This window comes from Camelus bactrianus, chromosome 10 (assembly GCF_048773025.1).
Source record: "Camelus bactrianus isolate YW-2024 breed Bactrian camel chromosome 10, ASM4877302v1, whole genome shotgun sequence".
In the NCBI taxonomy this organism is placed as follows: domain Eukaryota; kingdom Metazoa; phylum Chordata; class Mammalia; order Artiodactyla; family Camelidae; genus Camelus; species Camelus bactrianus.
In genome coordinates, this window is record NC_133548.1 from 72,222,641 (window position 1) to 72,236,233 (window position 13,593).

Genomic DNA, 13,593 nt, shown 5'->3' on the forward strand with positions numbered 1-13,593 from the left:
AGCCATCATTTTATAATCTTTGGCAATTGCTAAGAAACAGGAAAATAAGAAAAGCTGGTTTTATGATGAAAGATATTTGAGGAGGTTCCATAGTTCCTATACCCATAATTTAACATCAGCAGAGTCAGGACCGTTACACAGTCGCCCTGAACCAACATTAAGCCACAGAATGTTTTGTTAGTTCATATATGTTGGGGCTTAAGGGGATCCAATACTTACATACATGTTTTCTCCAGCAGCCAACTGAGAGATGACACAGAAGAGCAGGCAGGTGATAAATGTCTCCTTTATTACTGATGGAGCCACGTTCTCCATGAAATTCAGGGATGTGGGAGAGTGGGTGCCATGATACTGTGTCCCAGAAATAGAGACTCACCCAGTCCCAGGTAGCTCTGGGCCACAGCGAGCCTTCCTTTGAGAGGATCTGCCCCATCATGCACAGGGCTGTCCTGCCATGGAGCTGAGCATCCCGGCTGCTTCCTGAGGGTGGCCAACACTGGAGGGAAAGGAAGGGTTTCACATGCCCTGCTTGTCTCCCGGACTCACACCTCACTCTGTTAGTGTGAGGAGGGCTAGCCGTGGGCCAGGGGTCAGGGGTGTGAAGGGAGAAGCACTCTCCGTGGCCCAGAGGAGTGGGGAGGAGGCATCCCCTCCCGCAGTTTAAACAGGTGGTGGGATGGAACAGAAGGGTGCTCCCCAAGAGTTTATAAAAGGAGAAATAAGGATTTCCTTTGGGACTTAGACTAGCCAGGAAACACAAGATGATTAGAAGGGAGACTTGTAAATCACTTTCATATTAAGTTAACATTTGTTGACCAAAAATATGCTACATTCTTTTCTGAGCATTTTATAGAAACGAATCCTTCACTCTTCAGAACAAGTGAGTAAGGAAGGTTTGATTGTTATCCCAGTTTTACAGATGTAGGAATTGAGGCACAGAGAGGTTAAGTAAGTTGGCCAAGGTCACAGAGCTAGTAAGTGGCAGAACTGGGATTTAAACCCTGGCTGTCTGGTTTCCAGGTTCCCAGAAATGGGCTTTGGGTGTTTAGAGGTATCTGCATGCCTGGATCTCTGTACCTCTGTGCATCAGTTAGCCCAGAAAGGACAGGGGAAGGAGCGTTACACAGGTGCTCACAGTCGTGTCTCGGCCACTGTCCGTGGAGAGTGCACCGTGATTGGCGTTAAATGTCTTCTGGGCAGCAGATCTGTTCATATAACAGAAATTTAGCCCATTGAGTTAATCTAGAAACCCTTCCTGCTCTGCTTCTGTCCATGCTTGCCATGTGACCGCCTGCCTGTGATTGGGCTGTTGAGGAGAATCTGTACTGATGGTTGAACTCTGATATTTCAGTCTGGTTCGTAGTTTCACGTCTCCAGTTACATTAATAAGTTAAACTTCTGCTTTTCTTGCATCAGTCTCTCATGAGTTTGGTTAATGTGAAACCAGTCCATGGGAGCCCAGGGGTGCTGATGGTATAATTTCTGAGCACGTTGTGGCACTTCTGCCCGTGCAGACCTGGCTGGAGGATATACCCCTTCCTCACTGATTTCTCGCAAAATCAGCGTCCTCTCCCACCCCCAGATGTGAGGCTGGGGAGCTCTCTGAGTAGGCCAGTCAGAGGCCAAGTCCACCTGTCAGAAAATGAAGTACCTAGAAGTGGGTTTAATAGAAGAAGAGGGCTTCCAGGTAGACTGATGGGCTCTTCGAGTCCGTTTGGTGAAAAGCTGTCCACTTTGTGGTTGAGCTGCTTCTTCGCTGTTGAAAAGACTGGATTAGATGAAGGGAGTTTAAAAGGCAGAAAGGGGTTATTTCAGGTGGTACATCCACACCGGTGAGAAGTGATGGATGACCACCTGTGTGAGGCATAGACAGAGTCTCACAAACTTCATCAAACAGCTTTAAAAACTCTGCCATCTGAGTGCACTTCATATGGGGTCCAGTTCCTCACTGGTCGCACTGAGAGGGCAAATAGTTGACGATGGCAGAAAGGACACAGGCATCAAAAAGGTCTCAGTCATGTTCCCTGTTTAAAGGATATGGCACAGTGTAATATATTTGAGGCAGTTTTTCACTGAAGTTTTGAGTGTTTTCTGGGAATCCTCAGTCCCCAAGGTTCCATGCAGCTGGGTGTCCCCTCAGTGCAGCTCTGTCAGCGCAGCTCTGTCAGCGCTCGTCCTGGGCTGACGTGGGTGTCACGGGGAGCAGGACAGTCAGCGTCCCCAGCTCCTCCGAGCTCTGTCTCCTCATCCGCAGTGCCAGGCTTCTCATCCGTGTCTACTTAGTAGGGTTGCTGAGAATCACACGTGATGGTGTCAGGTGTGATTTGTGGTTGTCACTGTGTTTGGCATGTAGTCAGTATTTGATAGAAAACAATTGTTTTTTATTATAATCTTGGCTCCTAGATTGCAGTGGTTTTTAGTCTGCATTTATTTTTTATAATTATTTTTTATAAGCACTTATTTTTATTTATTTTTTTGGAGGTACTGGGGATTGAAGCCAGGACCTTGTGCATGCTAAGCAGCTGTTCTGCCACTGAGCTATATACCCCTCTCCTTGTCTGCACTTAAAAATAGACATTGCAATACACAAAATAGCTCTCAAGCACCATCATGGGACTTAGTCTCTTTATAGACAATTGAACACATATGCTATTTCAGTAAGAATAAATGTTGTTGGGACATAACCTTTCTGAATCTGTTAATGTGTTTAAAAATGATCATAGCTAGTGATAAACACGAGTCTTGGGTCCAGTACTTCTTAGGGTCTGTTTGGCCATCATGGGAAATTACATTCTACAGAGAAGGCTAATTGGGTCTCTTGATTTTGGATGGTTCAGCAGATGATCAAGGCTTTTAAAAGCTCCTTGATAATAATGAAGTTGACTGTTTCATATTTTAAACTAACTACAAAGTTATCTTCCAAATGTTGGAAGTCGTTAGCTTGTGAATTGCCCAGTAATTCAGTGTGTCTGTGTGTCTGTGTCTGTGAACGTGTGTGTGTGTGATTTCAGGAAGGTGGAAATAAGTTCCATGTAGCCTCCTGGTACCTTTCTCCTCCAGTTCAAGGTGTAGGCGTATATTTACATGAATAAATTGATGTTCTTTTGTCATTTAGTGTATTGGTGGGAATAAGAGGTGGTCATACTTGTTTCAGAAGGGTTGGGGAGCATGAGCTTAGAAAGTGGGAGGGGAAAGAGGCCGGGAGGCACTTCACACTGTGCAGGATGTGAGAAACAGTAGCTTTTCTTTTCTCTTCCCTTCTAAAGCAAACTGGCGCTGAATTGTAACCTACTATTTACTCAGAATTGATTTTCTGATCAGATACAAGTGCCTCAGATTTTTCAAGGCAACGTGAATGATGAAATGTGTTTTAGCAGTTATCTTTAAAAGTAGTTTTATTTTTCAAGTAAAAGACTGTGGCCTGTTCTTTCTTCCAGCGGTACAAGAAGTTCTCATTGATCCAGGTACATGACCTATGTGCTTAGTTTCTTTGGGTTATTTTTTAAGTGCTTGTTTCGTTGTGGTGTGAATGAATGTTTAAAATTTCTGGATTTTGATCTTTAGAACATGCTGATTTATCAGAACTGTTAAAAACCTGATTGTTGTTTGGTCCTTGTTTGGTGGGGCACCCTATTGATTTATGTTGTCTGTTAAAGAGGGAACTTCTTCCTCTAGCCTGCAGATCATTAAGTGAATGGTTTGCAGTGTGACTTTAAAATTCTTGAATGCATTGAGCATGCTTGTCCAGTGAATTTTGAGTTGACTCATAGTAATGATTTTGCTCTGATTCCATGGCTTTTGCTCCTCTCCATGTGAATTTGAATTCTCTGTTGCATTTTGTATATGTGTTCTTAATGGGGGAAGAAATTTTGCTTTTTTAAGAGAGGTGGGTTTTCTTATGCCCTCTGAATGCCTTCTGTAATTAATACAGCAAAAATCTCTTTTTGCAGTGCTTAATTATCTCATAATGAGCTGTTACTTTTTGGTTTAATCAGAAACAATGACAGAGTGATAATAAAATACAAAAACCTTCCTTCCTTTGAAGAATAGAAATCAGGTGGTCAGGCTCACGCATGCTTTGTGCCTGACACACTTTCATGTCATTGTGTATCATGATTCTGAGACAGAGTTGCTTCAGGTTTGTAGATTTTTGTTTTAACATTTGTGTTGAATTCTTTCTGTAGGTTGACATTTCCTGTTGGGTTTGTGGAAAGTGTAGAGGAAGGGGAAACAAATGCTTTGTTTTGTTTTCAGGAGGCCTGAGTTGCTGATGAGAAAAGAGTTGAGGGTGGGCTGAGGAACAGAGTGACACTCCCTCTCCTCCCGGCTGAAATTGATGAACAACGAAATCAATTAGGTATATCGGTATTTGACCAATAGAAGTCAGAGAGCCCAGACTGGCTAGTTATGCCCAATGGAAAGTACTGAATCCACCTGCAGGAGAATTAGGTGCTTTACCAAGTAGAAGCAGCTTAGAGCAATCAGAAAAATCAGTCCTGTGGTGAGATATAGAAAGAATATAATATCTTTTATTTCTGTAACGTTCCTACGTTAGGTTGTGCAGAGCTAAAATTAAGTTTCAAGAACCAGGAGTTAAGAGTGTGGGTGGTTCTGTGGGATAGTTATTCAGGGAGGTGTCTAGACCCTGCTGGAGGGGTTGAAGCTGGCAGGAAAGGACCCAGAGCCAGGCTTTGTCATCCCAGGGTGTCCTCCATAATGGTTCCAGCTGAGAAGGATGCAGGCTTGATCTCTCCTACCTGAGGGAGAGCGAGGAGAGAATTGAGATCTGCTCCCCTGTGGTCCCTTCCTGCCCCAGGGCCACTCCAGTTCACCTGCAGCCTTCTGGCCTCTGCTCACAGGGCCTCTGTCCTGGGACTGACTGCAGCCTTTTCTTGTCAACATTTCCTGTGCCTTTCAGAAGTTGGTCTCTTCTCTGCAGTTCAACCCTGGCAGATGTGATGGTGGTCAGCGTGCTGGTGGGCAGTCACCTGGGGACACCCAGGAGCCATGCTGATTGTCCCGAGTCTCTCATTTGGGGTTACAGAACTGTCGAGCACCGGAGAAAGCCCGTTCACGTGAGGTCAACACAGCATCGCATCACTTTCATTTTATTTTTGAATTTTCAGTGGAGAAATTATTTGTAGCAAACTGTTCCAGATTTTCTGCCACCTGCTTTCCTCACCACTGTCTCCTTGTTGGCTCCGGTGCTTGTTTTAAGAACCAGGTTTCTTCTCTGGTCACTTCTAGCAGCTGGGCTTGCCCAATCCTTGATCTGCATTTGAAGCAGAATGCTTCTTCGTGATGTCCAACTAGTTTTCCTTGTCGTTTCTGAATATTTTGTGTACACTCAGCAACTGTTTCAAGTGAAATGCCCTTGTCCAGTTTCAGTTAACTCACATTTGCTGATCTGCTGCTTTCATGCTGAGGGCAGTTTCTTCTTCCTGTAATAAAAGTTAGCAATTAGCATTTACTATGGGAAGGTACTGGCCCGAGGTGCTTTTGTTCTTAACAGTTTTAATGCAGTTAACCCATTAAAATGTACAGTGGTTTTTACTCTATGCCCAGAATTGTGCATCCCCATCAATCTTAGCACATTTTCATCCCCCCAACAGGAAGCCCCGTACCCATAAGCAGTCATTCCCATCTTCCCCATCCTCCCCCAGCCCCCGGCAGCCACTCTTCTCTCTCTGTGGATTTGCTTGTGCTGGACATTTCATGTAAATCAAGTCATTTCATGTGAATGGAACCGTCTGTTGTGACTGCTTTCACACTGAGTAACGTTTTCAAGGTTTGTCCACGTTGTGGACAGTACACGTTGGGGTCAGTACTCCATGCTTTGCTATTGCTGAATAATATTCCACTGTATGGCTGGGCCCCTCTGTTTACCCATTCATCAGGTGATAGACATTTGGGTTGTTTCTGCTTTTTGGCTATGATGACTAATGGCGCCGTGAACATTCCTGTAGGAGTTTTTATGTGGACATATGTTTTCAGTTCTCTTACGTGTGTGCCCAGGAAGCAGAATTGCTGGGTCATTCAGAAACCAAATGTTCAGCTCTCTGAGGACCCACCAGGTTGTTTTGCAAAGTGGCCATGCTGTGTTACATCCTCACCAGCAAGGGCTGCGAGCTCCGCTTCCTTTGTGTCCTCATTAGTGCTTGTTACTGTTTTTTTGTATTATAACCTATTGTAGTGAGTGTGAAGCAGTTTCTCCTTGTGGTTTTGATTTGGTTTCCCTTACAGCTAATGACACCATGCATCTTTTCCTTGTGCTTATTGGCCATTTGTATATTTTACTTGAAAAACATTTTTTCAGATCCTTTACTCATTTTTTAATTGAGTTGTGTTTTTATTTTTGAGTTGTAGGAGTTTTTTTTTTTTTTTAATCTTGGAGGTACAAATTCCTTATGAGATAAATGATTTGAAAAAATTTTCTCCTGTGTATTGTTTTTTCACTTTCTGGATGGTGTCCTTTGAAGCAAAGTTTTAAATTTTGATGAACTCCAGTTTATCTCTGTTTTCTTTGTTCTTTGTGCTTTTGGGGTCATATCTAAGACCTGAGGTATTTTATATAAACTTTCTATATAAAATAACTGAATTCTTAGGACCGTTCTCAGAGACGGGGTGCTGCTGTTGTCCCCGGTCTATGGATGAGGAGACTGAGATGCAGAAAAGCTCACTGACTTCTCAGGGGCACAGCTACTTTGTGGTGCTGTGAGAGTTCAGACCCTCATGTTTGTCCCCAGCGTCTGTGCTTGTCACCACCACACTCTACTCCTTCCCGGGGTTATTAATGAAAAAGCCTTTACTTTTTTGATTTCTTGTTTTTTTTTCTCATTGGGGATCTCATCTCCTCATTTTCCTTGTAGAACGCAGTGTAGGTTTATTTTAGGCCTCATGTAGGCAGAAGCACTGCTGTCAGTTAACTTCTTTATTACTCACCCTCCAGTGATGGTTGTTGCTAATTGACCTAATCAAGTCATGCTTAACTCTTCCCTGCTCATGACACTAAAAACAGAGTCATGACTTACAGAATGCTCAAAGAAGAAATTGATTGATTTTATTTTGCTAACCAATCAAATAAAAACCCCGGTGTTGACACAGATATAAGCCCTCCAGAATAGAGTCACTGTCTTCCTTGTGTTTCATTTGTTTGGTCACAGTGTCTGGATAGTGCCTTGCTGTCCAGCAGTTTAGTTAGAATACGGTGCTCGTGAGTCATTGTAAGGACAGAATTTTGGCAACAGACTCTGTTGTTCATTTCACAAGGGGAAAGATAATATAGAAATCCTGCTCAGATCTATTTTAAAATTAAGCTTGGAATTTTGAGGAGAGTTCAAGAAACCATACAAAGATATTTTCACTAATTTTAGGTCTATCTTAGACACATTATGGTTACATAGCAGACTAACTTACCAACTATATTTGACAAGAGAAGTGCATTATTGATTATTTGTTTTCGTTAAAATATTCTACCTGGGATAAAGCAATCAGGGCCTATAAATGAACAGTTCGCTTGTATTTCTTTGCAACATGGGAGCAGACTTCATGTATTTATATATTATATATGTGTGTGTGATTTGATCTGTTTGAGTGTTTTTATAGTTTTTCAGCAGTGTTCTAACTTCAGAATTCTTTTAAAAAATCACCCCCATGTCTAGTGCAGTTTGCACTGTGTATCCTGCCTTATGCATGGGATCCCACTGTCCCCTCAGTGAGGAATCTCCTCTCTTACTGAGTTAATAGCAGAGCTACAGGGATTGGGGTTTCTAGGCCTTTGCTCTCCATGTGTTTGAAGTTGACTGTCAATCACGATTTTCCCTTTCTTGGGTTTTCATTGTTCAATTAGAATTTTTGAAAATAACTATTAATATGTTGCACCAGTCTCCCTAGAAACTTGATGTGTTTGTGCTTTTCAGTTTTCATTGTATGGAAAATGTAAATGCATTCATGTTTTTAAGTAGTCCTTTTTCACTAGGCATTTGTTTACCTCTTTATAGTTAAAAAAATTTCTTCCAATGAATGCATCAGTGTGCATGTTTTAAAAGATACCTTACCTTTTATTTTTCTTATTGTAAAAGTTACATTCATTGTGGAGAATTTAGGAAATAAGGATAAACACAATAAATAAGTTAAAAATGACCTGTAATCTCCTCACCTAGAGATAAAGTTGTAAGTTTTGAAATTGAGAATTCCAAGTCCTCTCACGTTGTTCTATTTTTTCAAGTACGTTTTGGTTGCTGAGACCCTCGAATTCCCATATGAATTGTAGCAGCAGCTAGTCAGATTCTGCAGAGGAGCCCGCTGGGATTGTGATCGAGACCACGTTGAATATACGGATTACTCTGGGGAGCACTGACATCTCAAGAGCATTGTCTTCTGATCCAGGAACGTGCGTGGTGTGTCTGTCCAGGTATTTAGGTCTTTAATTGTTTTCAACAATGCTTTGAGTTTACAGAGTATTATTTTACACTTTGTTTTTGCCTTTATACTGAGGACAAGTGTGCAAGGTACTGGGGTCAGAAGTTACTTGTATTTGAGCGCCACCCCTTGCTGCCACCATGGTCGCTGCACTCTTGCTTTGCCCTCTGTACAATCTTTCACAAAATAGGACCTCAGTAACTCTCTCAAATGAATGGTTATATGATTGTTGGATGATGCTTGAGAGCCCTTGCAATGATGTCTTTTTTCCAGCCTTTCCCCACTTCTTCTTAACTATACCCTTTCTCTTTCTTTTCTCCAGCCTGGGTTTCAGCCTGCCTGTGGTGTTGATTTTTCTTGTCTGTAGACTCTTCCTTTCACTGGTTCATGATAATGTTACATGTGGGCTGTGGAAACTTGCTAGATGTCAAGAAAGAACAAATCCATTGCATGCTAGCATTTTTAGAGTGTGTTATTCTTTTATCGATTGAAATTAGATCAGGCTGACCCCCTGAGCTCTCCTGTGAGCTCTTTTCGCCTTCCTACAGGTGATACTGCTCTGGTTGCTGCATGTGCCCTTCCCCCAGCCTTGGTTTTGGAGTTGAGTAAGTCACCATCAGTGGAGCCCTCTCTTTAAAAGATGGAGAGAACATTTGCTCCTTCTCCCTGGTTGAGGACGTGGATGAGATGAGGTATCAGATAAAGAATGGAGCCCCACCTCATTCTGACCCGTTCCTTTCCCCAAGGGAAAAGAGTACAGTTCCAACAGTATAAACACTAATTGTGAGCTAATGAGATAAAGACAACTGATCATTTATTAAATATCCTTTCACAAATGTATTAATACACATGAAAAAGCACACAAAGCACAGTAGTACTGTGGTTACAAACCTGGGTCCGAGTTCAAGTCTCCATCTGGAGTGACCAGTCCTGTGAGCTGGAGAACTAGCAGGTCTACTTAGCCTCTCCTGGACTTGTTTTCTGTCCTGCAGAGACGGGCTCGCTAGGCGTCCCTCCCGCATAGAGGTGCTGTGGGGTGTAAATGACGCGCGTGGGCAGCCCGAGCACAGCTCCTTGTTCCTTGTAAGTGCAGGATAGCATAGCTTTTGCGGTGATGGCTTTATGACCGCCCCGTGTAGACTCTCAGTGCTCCAAAGGGGTGCCTTGTGGTTTGGAGATGGGATTGTGTTGTTGGGCCTTGCTGATTTGAATCTACTCTTTACAAAGTATATAATGTATATTTTTTTTCAAGCATGCATGCTTTTTTTCTTTTATTATTTATAGTTCTGCCCTCTCATCTCTTGGTGTGACTTTTCATAGAATCCAGGAAACAGCCCTAAGCCACCTGCCTCTTCAAACGTCTCCGTGGTGGTTTTCTTCCCTGATTAGAGGAGGGTTTTGCATAGGAAATTTTCTTTGTTCCCCTTTTCTTGGAGTCACCGTCTCTCTGCCCATCTCTCACCTGTCCATCTGTCCATTTATCTACCCACCCATTCTTGTGACTTGTTTCAAAAAGCATTCCAGGCAGCTTACAGAATAACAGATACCAAATAAGCAGGTGAGAAAACGGGGCCAAGTTCAGATGGTGAGGCTAGGAGGCGAGCCTGTGTGAGGGTTGCAGGTGTGAGACACATGCCTCTGCCCTGTGACTTGCAAGATCGACAGCAAGAATGTGCCTGAGGCTCCCAGCAGACACAGGGAAACAGGGTTTGTGGGAGATGCTCACTGGCTGTGAAATAAATAAGTGGCTTAGGAGAAGCCCAGCCTTTCCAGCTACTAAGGCTTAGGAGAATATTTTGAGTGTCTTCCAAAATCAGTATTTCATCTTTTCTTTTGTCAGAGTTCTACGTATAGTTGGTTACATTCTATACCTGGAAATTTCTCCAAAACTCCTTCCCACGAGAGTCCCATGGCTCGGGAATGGGGTGGTTCTGCTCATTGACGGGGGCTGACAAGAAACAGAAATGACAGCCTCAAAGGAGCCTGGGATTTGTCAGTCATGTTTTGTCAGTGCTGTAGATTTCAGAAAATGCTTTCACAGTTCCTCTCCATCTGAGGCGGCAGCGTGCTCTCTTACCAGCACCAGGAGCTCAGGGCCACGGGATGGTGGGGGTGACTGCACTGCCGTCAAGACAGCTGAGCTGGTCACTGCAGGCCTGGTGCTTTCACGTAGTGCATTTCATGTTCTTTAATAGAAGGTTTCAACAGGGAGTTAATTAACTGAGTTGATTAACATTTAATAAATATGATGCTTTGTTGAAAAGACAGTTATAGGCAGAAAATAAGCTGTGGAGACTTTAAACGGTTTCATTACTGAAATTTCAGTAGGGAAGATACAGAGTTTATCTTATTTGTGCCTCTCTTTTAAAGTAACACAGAAAAAGAAAAGGCAGAGGATGATTTCTGTTCTTCCTGTCTGTTTGCAGGCGCCCTCACCTCCAGTGTCATCAATCCAGACACCAGCACTGACACTGGCCGTGCTCAGAACTGCCTCAGCCCTGAAGACACAACTGACAAATAGAAGGGGGCCACGCCCTGTGACAGCGGGTGCCCTCACTTTGTGGGTCCTTACATAGCTGCGCGGTGTTAATCAGGATCGCCCATTCTACATTGTGTGACGCCGCTACAGTGTCTCCTAGTGACTTGTTTCTGTAAGTACTCATGTATTATCCTCCAATGCGTGGTACTACACACCTAAAAATGCTTTTTTCAGATGAAAAATAATGTGCATTTAATTTAATAAGTCTGAAAAAAGGGGCAAAAGAGGCTATCCTGGCCCCGCTACTCAGAGATAATAATTAACATTTTAACATTTATCTTTGGTTCTTTTCCTCAGTGTGTATCACCTCTGTTATATAAACCAGCGAGGACTCTGTGCCTGTTTACTGTGTGGAGACCTCCAATTCCATTTGGCTTGTTACGTGTTTTTCTACGATATTTAGTCTCCCCTGGCATGATTTTTAATGACCAGTATAGCATTCTGTCTTGTGGAGGCATCATTCTTTTTACTTAAGAGTTAAATAAATTTTTAAATTCCAAGTATACTTAGCTGAAATACTGCAAAGAGAACTGCGGTGGTACCGAAGAGTGGTATCAAGGGAAAAGCGAAAGGCCCTGCCTCCCGTCCCCTTATTTCCTGAGACTAAAAGCTGTTGACAATGTGGTGTATATATTCCATGACCCTTATGCCCATGACAAATGCATATATACACATATATATGAGAAATCTATGTATACGCGTGTGTATATATGCTTTATTGAAAGATGAGACCATACTGTATGTTTTTCTGCAGCTCGCTTTCTTCACTCAGTGATATATCATAGATGTCCTCCCACTCCAGACCTGCCTGGTCCTTTCAGATAGAGTGGAAGGGTCTCCTGATGTGCGGGTGTGGCCTCTTGTGCACGGACACCTTTGGTGGGAGAGTGCTGTGGACAAGGCCCTGGAACATGCCGAAACACCGGCTCTCTCAGAGCCCGCAGCTTGCCGTGATTTACTGCATCATTGTCTTAATGGTGGGCACTTAGGTTTTCTCCATTTTCCACCGTCAGAAAGGATATTTGACGGACATCCTTCTGTATAGACACTCCTGTGATCTTGTATGAGTATTTCTTTAGTTAAGCCTTCTGGAAATTTAGTCCCTGGATGTGACATTTACACTCATCACAGGTTCCTTTCAAGTGACTCTAGAAATTTCTTCTCCAGTGGGGAATGAAAAGATGTAGATTTACTTATGTAACCAATTCTCTTATCGCTGGATATAATTTCACTTCAGCTTTTCTTCCTGCCATTTTAAACAGTGCTGTGTAAATGCCCTGATGGGTACATCTTTTTGGACTGTTTTTTTTTTTTTTTTAAGGAAACAGTTCCTAGAAGTGGAGTTGAGTCAGTGTGTATGTACGTTTTTCAGAGTTTACATAGCCATTCACATGTCATCCAAAAAGGTCACTCACAGCTTGTTCTCCCACAGATGGACACTAGATAGTAGATCCATTTAAAATATTTGCCAGTATGATGAGCAAAAGTACGTTTTCATTGTTTTAGTTTGCATTTGATGACCAGCGAGGTATTGAGCATTTTTCTCTTGTTAGCCATTTGCCTTTTTTAAAATGAATGGTCCTTTTTGTCCTTCGCACACATTTAGGTGAGGGAGCATCTTGTTGCTTTGTGACAGCTCTTTGTATGTTATGAACATTAGCTTCTTGTCTGTCATCGACATGTATCACAGAGCTTTTTCTTTTTTCTTTTTTTTTACTGATTTATAATCATTTTACAATGTGTCAAATTCCAGTGTAGAGCACAATTTTTAAATTATACATGAACATATATACATTCATTGTCACATTCCTTTCTCTGTGAGCTACCATAAGATCTTGTATATATTTCCCTGTGCTATACAATACAATCTTGTTTATCTGTTCTACAATTTTGAAATCCCAGTGTATCTCTTCCCACTCCCCACCCCCTTGGCAACCACAAGTCTGTATTCTATGTCTATGAGTCTATTTCTGTTCTGTATTTATGCTTTTTTTGTCTTTTTTTTTTTTTTTTTTTTTTTAGATTCCACATATGAGCAATCTCATATGGTATTTTTCTTTCTCTTTCTGGCTTGCTTCACTTAGAATGACATTCTCCAGGAGCATCCATGTTGCTGCAAATGGTGTTATGTTGTCAGTTCTTATGGCTGAGTAGTATTCCATTGTATAAATATACCACATCTTTATCTAGTCACCTGTTGATGGACATTTAGGCTGTTTCCATGTCTTGGCTGTTGTAAATAATGCTGCTATGAACAATGGGGTGTAGGTGTCATCCTGAAGTAGGGTTCTTTCTGGATATAAGCCCAGCAGTGGGATTCCTGGGTTGTATGGTAAATTTATTCCTAGTCTTTTGAGGAATCTCCACACTGTTTTCCACAGTGGCTGCACCAAACTACATTCCCACCAGCAGTGTAGGAGGGTTCCCTTTTCTCCACAGCCTCTCCAGCATTTGTTATTTGTGAACTTTTGAATGATGGCCATTCTGACTGGTGTGAGGTGATACCTCATTGTAGTTTTGATTTGCATTTCTCTGATAATTAGTGATATTGAGCATTTTTTCATGTGTCTATCGGTCATTTGTATTTCTTCCTTGGAGAATTGCTTGTTTAGGTCTTCTGCCCACTTTTGGAT

The 13,593-nt window shown here is 42.3% G+C and overlaps 1 long non-coding RNA gene across 1 annotated transcript in view; it reads left to right on the top strand.

Annotated features, from left to right (window-relative positions):
• The window catches only part of LOC105068438 (uncharacterized), a 28,342-nt gene that overhangs the window by 9,316 nt on the left and 5,433 nt on the right, over positions 1 to 13,593 (top strand). The window contains exons 3-4 of the long non-coding RNA XR_006724648.2: positions 8,228 to 8,413; positions 10,848 to 11,072. This is a non-coding gene — a long non-coding RNA (uncharacterized LOC105068438). The remainder of the gene's footprint in view (positions 1 to 8,227; positions 8,414 to 10,847; positions 11,073 to 13,593) is intronic.